This window comes from Pecten maximus, chromosome 5 (assembly GCF_902652985.1).
Source record: "Pecten maximus chromosome 5, xPecMax1.1, whole genome shotgun sequence".
In the NCBI taxonomy this organism is placed as follows: Eukaryota; Metazoa; Mollusca; class Bivalvia; order Pectinida; family Pectinidae; genus Pecten; species Pecten maximus.
The window spans coordinates 2,664,352-2,673,586 of record NC_047019.1 but is presented as its reverse complement, the minus strand read 5'-3'; the positions used below and the strand labels follow the sequence as shown (position 1 = coordinate 2,673,586).

Here is a 9,235-nt window from a genome sequence, read left to right as displayed (position 1 = left end):
CATACATACATTATCAGTACAAGGTAATACACACATATATACATTATCAGTGACCAGGTAATACACACATACATACATTATCAGTGACCAGGTAATACACACATACATACATTATCAGTGACCAGGTAATACACACATACATACATTATCAGTACAAGGTAACACACAAATACATACATTATCAATGACCAGGTAATACACACATACATACATTATCAATGATCAGGTAATACGCACATACATACATTATCAATGACCAGGTAATACACACATACATACATTATCAGTGACCAGGTAATACACACATACATACATTATCAGTACAAGGTAATACACACATACATACATTATCAGTACAAGGTAATACACAAATACATACATTATCAATGACTAGGTAATACACACATACATACATTTTCAATGATCAGGTAATACACACATACATACATTATCAATGATCAGGTAATACACACATACATACTGTGATGTTATACGACTTTATTCCACAAAACTCCCCGGAGGAAGGTAAAAGACTACAACATATGAAAATGAAAACACAATGAGAATATGATACAGATGTACACACTGTCACTATGCAAACCATTATGTCTAACATATGCCTTTCTTTCACTGATATTCGAATACAAAACTGATTTTGAGCAATAATCGGATATTTAACACAAATATCACTTAATAAACTGACTAGATTTCTTTGCTGGATATATATACACTATCTTTGGAGTATTCATGGATGGACAGAGTAACAACAATAGTTTAAAACACATTTATAGATATAATTAACTCAAATGACTAATAGGACGTTTTGCCCAAGGTAAGTAATAATAGGACGAATTGACCTAATCGCTTTCTGACCAAAATACAACTATAATTCGTCTGATGTCTTATTCCTACACTGTCGCTGGGTAGAATTTACATAAGACATATTAATAAACTAATATACGAAATAATACTGACATATATAGATCCTAAACATGACTAGATGGCACGGACCATGTGCTTCACTGATCAATGACAGACAGTTCATATGACTGACATTTCGAACACACATACAGATCATATCTTTTACAGACTAATGTTGACAATCATATAATCAATGCAATAAATGTTCGATCGGCAAGAATTGATATGGGCAGGGAATAAACTCACCCTGTGGGGGACCTAAAGTTTCCTTTGACATGAAATGTGTACAGTGCCGGAGCACGCCATTGCAAACTTCCTCTAAGATTGCCAAAGGGTACGACTAACGTCCGGACCGCAATGTCCGGATCATACTAAAGCTTGGACCGCAATGTCCGGATCATACTAAAACTCGGACCGTAATGTCCGGATCATATTATAATCAAATTAACCCTGTGATACAATAATGGTAACATAACACATACATTATCAATGACCAGGTAATACACACATACATACATTTTCAATGATCAGGTAATACACACATACACACATTATCAGTGACCAGGTCATACACACATACATACATTATCAATGACCATGTAATACACACATACATACATTATCAATGACCAGGTAATACACACATACATACATTATCAATGACCAGGTAACACACACATACATACATTATCAGTGACCAGGTAACACACACATACATACATTATCAGTGACAAGGTAATACACACATACATACATTATCAATGACCAGGTAATACACACATACATACATCATCAATGACCAGGTAATACACACATACATACATTATCAATGATCAGGTAATACACACATACATACATCATCAGTGACCAGGTAATACACACATACATACATTATCAATGATCAGGTAATACACACATACATACATTATCAGTGACCTGGTAATACACACATACATACATTATCAGTACAAGGTAATACACACATACATACATTATCAATGACCAGGTAATACACACATACATACATTATCAGTGATCAGGTAATACACACATACATACATTATCAGTGATAAGGTAATACACACATACATACATTATCAATGACCAGATAATGCACACATACACACATTACCAATGATCAGGTAATACACACATACAGTATCAGTGATAAGGTAATACACACATACATACATTATCAATGACCAGGTAATACACAAATACATACATTATCAGTGACCAGGTAATACACTCAAACATACATTATCGGTGATAAGGTAATACACACATACATACATTATCAGTGACCAGGTAATACACAAATACATACATTATCAGTGACCAGGTAATACACACATACATACATTATCAATGACCAGGTAATACACACATACATACAGTATCAGTGATAACGTAATACACACATACATACATTATCAATGACCAGGTAATACACACATACATACAGTATCAGTGATAACGTGATACACACATACATACATTATCAATGACCAGGTAACACACACATACATACAGTATCAGTGATAACGTAATACACACATACATACAGTATCAGTGACCAGGTAATACACACATACATACAGTATCAATGACCAGGTAATACACACATACATACATTATCAATGACCAGGTAATACACACATACATACATTATCAGTGACCAGGTAATACACACATACATACATTATCAATGACCAGGTAATACACACATACATACATTATCAGTGACCAGGTAATACACACATACATACATTATCAATGACCAGGTAATACACACATACATACATTATCAATGACCAGGTAATATACACATACATACATTAATTAGTGATCAGGTAATTTGTACCCACACCTTATATAGTTATAATGTTAATGATCAGGTGCACATTTGACATTGACCATATGATACAAATGACCCTGAAATTTGAACCAGTGACCCTGACATTTGACTCCTTGGTTGATTTATTCTGATCAACTTTGCTTCATAATGTCATAACAAAGATTAAATGTTCATCCCTTTAAAAAATACAAAATCTGACTTTTACTTTTGACTCAGTGGCTTTGACCTTTGATCAGTTGACTCCAAGTTTGCTTGATAAGTGTATGTCATAACAAACTATCCACCAATGAAATTTGACCCTGGCCTCTGATATTGATTTTTTACCTCCATATTATTTTTGAGAACTGATCGTCCTGACCAAATTTCATACAAATGTCATTAAACATTAAAGTTATCCTGTCCTGCATCTGAAGACGACATGCCTAAGTGTCGAAACTAGTTATAAAATATGAATGCAAAACAAAGACATCATAAATAGGTTTGATTGGATTTATTAGTCACAACTTTACTAGAATTGGCAGTCGTCCCAGCATGGGTATAAATGACATGCCACAAATCAATAATACAAACAATGATAATTAACAGTTTCTGGGTGTACAGCTCCCCGTTAATTATAAAGCAAATTCAATGAAAAATCAAGTAATCAAATCAATCAACGGTTCATGGGTGACAACTCCCCGTTAATCAATAGTTTACAAATAATCGATATTTAACAGATTCTGGGTGCCAGCTCCCTGTTAATCAAGATGCCAAATCATTGAAATCAATATTCAACAAATCAATATGCAGCTGCAACTGCATTCAATATAAACAGATCAGCAGAACAATGTTCACAATGAATAAAATGTCCAAAATATTGTAAATTAGGCAAATCAGTTAACAAACTGTATCCTGGGCAGCAGCTCTCCAAGATTTATAGCTAAAGTTCAATAAAACCTACCTAAAGTAACTTGTACCGCGAACTATGCCATATGAACGAGACAACTCAAATTGGCTTGTTCAACGCCAACAGTGTCGAAACTAGTTAACTACTTGATTAAAGCTGATCCACCCATCACGACATTGTTATGGTCATCTTTACCCTTTGACCTTTACGGCCGGACTCTTGTATTCCTTGTGGAATCCGTCGGCTGGATAACACAAAAACATACCGAACTTTTAACACAGACGTTGGATCTCCCACCTCCCGTATATTTTTGAATTTAGGTTAAATGTAGCAATCATATAAAAATAAATCAATGTGGCGTTTCATTAAATAAATCCCAATTCACCAGCACTGATTTTTTTTCTATGTGTTCCCCTCGAGTTCACTCAATAAGTTGATAAGTAACAGGACTATACACATTACATTGTAACAGGGAAGGAGACAATGTAGCGGCCAGACCGGGGTTCGAACCCGGGACCTCCGAACACTAGCCGGATATTCTACCAATTGAGCTACCTGGTCACCGATGATCGACCCAGTCCAGTCCCGCTACACACCTCCCTCCTTTTTTCCAAGTCTTCGCCCTCGAAGACACATGAGACCCTTATACCACCACCGTGGGTATTTTAGCTGGGCACACATTTTGTAACAGGACAGGAGAAAATGTAGCGGCCAGACCGGTGTTCGAACCCGGGACCTCTGAACACTATCCGGATGCTCTACAAATTGAGCTTTATTGTGTACAATGTACCTGGTCACCGATGATCGACCAAGTCTATGGCAATTTGCAAGCCGTTTTGATATTCAATACATAGCTTAAGGTAAAAAGTTTTTTGACTTAAGCAAAAGATTTTGACTGAAGTTGACATTTTTTTTTTTTAATATTAAAACGGCTTGCCGTACAAGTCCAGTCCCGCTACAATATGATAAATCTACACGTATTATATTGTGTAAGGGGAAGTAAGTCGTGTTTAAAAAAAAAGACGACCTATAGAAAAAAAAGCGTGCATGGATTGACATATTGAAGATAAATAAATTATGCTGGTACATTCAAATTAACTGACACTTCAATGCTTTCCTCAATCAGAAGAACAAAGATTTTTGTAAAGTAAATGTTAGCACCTAAAATCACACACGCAGAACTTCGTACAGTGTATTTGTCATGCTTTAACTGATAACGGGTACTCCTGTGGTAGACTATAGAATGTGTCGGTCAATAACTCGCAATGGACAAATCAATCTTACCACTTTATTTCCGTAACTTGATCAAAGTTTACAGAAATCTTATAAAGTCAACATTAAAATCGTCTCTTTCACTGACCGGAAATCACATATCTGTAGCGTGGAAATATATTTCACGCTTATGTTTATTAAATTAGAAATGTAGTTTAATTGTATTATTGTTTAGGGTACTATAGTAGTGGGCTATGTATATGTATTACATAGGGTGTGTATAGGGTCTATATATGTATGTGTATACACGGGGCAGCAGGGAGCTAGTTCTCCATATAAGGAGTTGTTTACGTTCTGTAGCATCGTGAAGCTATGTATTAGGGCCCAACTTGATCGACAGGTTGCATAAGGCCCCTGTGAAATTAGTAACAGGTTCCTATTTATAACTAGTGTTTAACCAATCAGAGAGAGTGAGGAGCGAGCTGTAAGTAGGTCGGAGGAGCGAGAGGAGCAGGTCTTAACCAATCAGCGTGAGTGAGGAGCTAGAGAGGAGCCAAATCTAGGTCGGAGGAGCAGATGTTAGCCAATGAAAATGCAGTATGAAAGTGGTATATAAGGGGTAAAAAGTGACGAAAAGAAAAAGTTTTATTTTGGGAAATACTCCACGCAACTTGTGATAAGATATTGATACTTGGATTTAACTTACACTTTTATGGGATTTACTTAGTGTGTTATTCTCGCTATGGAATACATAATACTACTGGAAATTATCTATATTCGATGCGAAGTGTGTACATGTGTACTTCTGAATAGGATTTATGTGAACTTAATGTATGATATGTTGAACTTCATGGATGCATGTGTAAATAAAATTATGTGAACTTTAGTCTGGTGTCATAGTTGTCCCTGCCGTAGTTAGCTTCCATCTCGAACTTTTATTAATAGCGTCTCGTGTATACCCGAGTGGTACGCTACATATATTGAATAACTGCAGGGGTCACTAGCGTGTGAATTTCTTTAAAAACGTCCGAAGATTTTGTGATCAACACATCTTTTATCATATATCCTTACCTTTCTCTCGTGTATACCACCTTATCGACACAGACACATGGTCCTGTGTCAGTTGTTAGAACGCTCATTTAAAAAAAATAATAATTTAAGATAATTAATTGGCAGTGTACAATGTATAAACACGATTTTGGAGCTTGTCGCAGCGGTTAGGTAATTCTAACGAAAATGTGTCAATTATTGCTTTTGTTTGAAATTATTGCCATAATAACTACACATTCCCTTTCTACAGTGAGTGTTTTGTTTTTAAAAAAAACATACTTTTTTTTGTAAATTAAAGGTGGCTTTAACGAAAGCTGACGGGTAAAGGGAAGTAACTCGTATTATTGTCTGGCACAAAACATCAGATCAAATTATTCCCCTTGCAAAAATATACATGGGTAAAACCTACCAAAACCAAACTGCATTTATGTGTTGTAAATTCAGTTATATATATTTCAATTGACACTACCAAAAACGATTAAAAAAATATTGTACTTCAAAAAAAAAAAAAGTTGTATGATTACAATAAGCAACAGATATCACAATTTTAAACAAAAACTATTCGACTTCTAGGGACAGAAGACTGATGAGAAATACGAAGAAATGAATGAAAGCGTGATGAAAGATGTTACAATGCATCAAAATACATCTATTTTTATTGAGATATTGGGAGGAGATATGTATGCAGAGGGTGTAGATTTTGTTTAATAATTGATTTTTTCTGGGATGTGAAATTTATAACAGTGTTAAACTCCTGGAGGAAAACAATTGAGGCAGTAAGAAAAATGTTTACGGCGCAAAATGCTATCTCTCTTTTAGCGTCTCCATTGGACAAACGTTTCAGTTGCGTATATTTGTTTGTGAAATCCACCACTTCCAAGAGAATTAGAGAGAGCTCTAAAACAGGCCACGACAATCCAGCACCATGTAGATACATAGGTGGATATATAATAACTAATATATCGTTGTGCGGTGTTGATTTCATCGTTGGATGTTTTCACTGTTAAAAACACAAGTCTTTGACGGTCTCGCATATTATATAAATTTCGTATAAGATATATATTACTTACTTATAGTTACTTATATGGCTTGGTCGATGCCTCTATAATATTTATTTATAATATGTGTTATTTATCTGTTTTCTATGTCAATGCCATGAAATTGCGAAAAAATGGGGGGAAGGAGTTATGAGGCCGAAATAATCATATATAATTTTTAAGGTTGATACAGACACATCAGAGCTGTATATCAGTTTAAAAGACATGCCGAATGGTTGAGATTGTATAATTATATGATATAAAGTATATATCGCCGTACTTCCTGTCTACAAATCAGTGGTCCTTATAAAGCTAATATGAATAAATATGTAAAATCGTATATGTATATAAATAAAGTAGGCAGTGGCACTATTTACCGTTTCTATAGTACTAGTATCTCATGCTTGTATTATCAATAAAATTTATTGTATACTGTATTACTTTATTATGCATTTATGATAAATGTATATGAATATTATTTATACTTAATAAATATGTCATATATATTTATCCTTGGGCTTATATCGAGGATTTGTATGAAGAATTTCTTCTTAAAAATCTTTAAAACATAGTGGTCAATGTAATGAATATTAAAGTACCAAATTGAATGTATAAATACTGTGATTATCATTTAATATGAATGACATCATTTAAGTAAATGTATTGCATTCTGCTATTATTTAATAATATACCACCAGAGACCTATATACTAAATATAGGTTTCTGATACCATGTAATGTGTTCTTCTATATACAAATATATATACATAAATTGTTGATTGATATAATGGTATGATTGTCCATCACTATCTGTACTATTGTATTATTGTATATGTCTACTCTCCAATGTGTCCATCACTATCTGTACTATTGTATTATTGTGTATGTATATGTCTACTCTCCAATGTGTCCATCACTATCTGTACTATTGTATTATTGTATATGTATATGTCTACTCTCCAATGTGTCCATCACTATCTGTACTATTGTATTATTGTGTATGTATATGTCTACTCTCCAATGTGTCCATCACTATCTGTACTATTGTATTATTGTGTATGTATATGTCTACTCTCCAATGTGTCCATCACTATCTGTACTATTGTATTATTGTGTATGTATATGTCTACTCTCCAATGTGTCCATCACTATCTGTACTATTGTATTATTGTGTATGTATATGTCTACTCTCCAATGTGTCCATCACTATCTGTACTATTGTATTATTGTGTATGTATATGTCTACTCTCCAATGTGTCCATCACTATCTGTACTATTGTATTATTGTGTATGTATATGTCTACTCTCCAATGTGTCCATCACTATCTGTACTATTGTATTATTGTGTATGTATATGTCTACTCTCCAATGTGTCCATCACTATCTGTACTATTGTATTATTGTGTATGTATATGTCTACTCTCCAATGTGTCCATCACTATCTGTACTATTGTATATGTATATGTCTACTCTCCAATGTGTCCATCACTATCTGTACTATTGTATTATTGTGTATGTATATATGTCTACTCTCCAATGTGTCCATCACTATCTGTACTATTGTATTATTGTGTATGTATATGTCTACTCTCCAATGTGTCCATCACTATCTGTACTATTGTATTATTGTATATGTATATGTCTACTCTCCAATGTGTCCATCACTATCTGTACTATTGTATTATTGTGTATGTATATGTCTACTCTCCAATGTGTCCATCACTATCTGTACTATTGTATTATTGTGTATGTATATGTCTACTCTCCAATGTGTCCATCACTATCTGTACTATTGTATTATTGTGTATGTATATGTCTACTCTCCAATGTGTCCATCACTATCTGTACTATTGTATTATTGTGTATGTATATGTCTACTCTCCAATGTGTCCATCACTATCTGTACTATTGTATTATTGTGTATGTATATGTCTACTCTCCAATGTGTCCATCACTATCTGTACTATTGTATTATTGTGTATGTATATGTCTACTCTCCAATGTGTCCATCACTATCTGTACTATTGTATTATTGTGTATGTATATGTCTACTCTCCAATGTGTCCATCACTATCTGTACTATTGTATTATTGTGTATGTATATGTCTACTCTCCAATGTGTCCATCACTATCTGTACTATTGTATTATTGTGTATGTATATGTCTACTCTCCAATGTGTCCATCACTATCTGTACTATTGTATTATTGTGTATGTATATGTCTACTCTCCAATGTGTCCATCACTATCTGTACTATTGTATTATTGTGTAT

The 9,235-nt window shown here is 34.0% G+C and overlaps 1 long non-coding RNA gene across 1 annotated transcript; it reads right to left on the bottom strand.

The window, feature by feature from the left end:
- Positions 1-481: 481 nt before the first annotated feature.
- Positions 482-1,425, bottom strand: LOC117326845. The gene is made up of 2 exons (XR_004532521.1): positions 1,168-1,425; positions 482-533 (listed from the first exon to the last, which is right to left on the bottom strand). It is a non-coding gene; the product is annotated as an uncharacterized LOC117326845 (long non-coding RNA).
- Between the last annotated feature and the right edge of the window lie 7,810 nt (positions 1,426-9,235).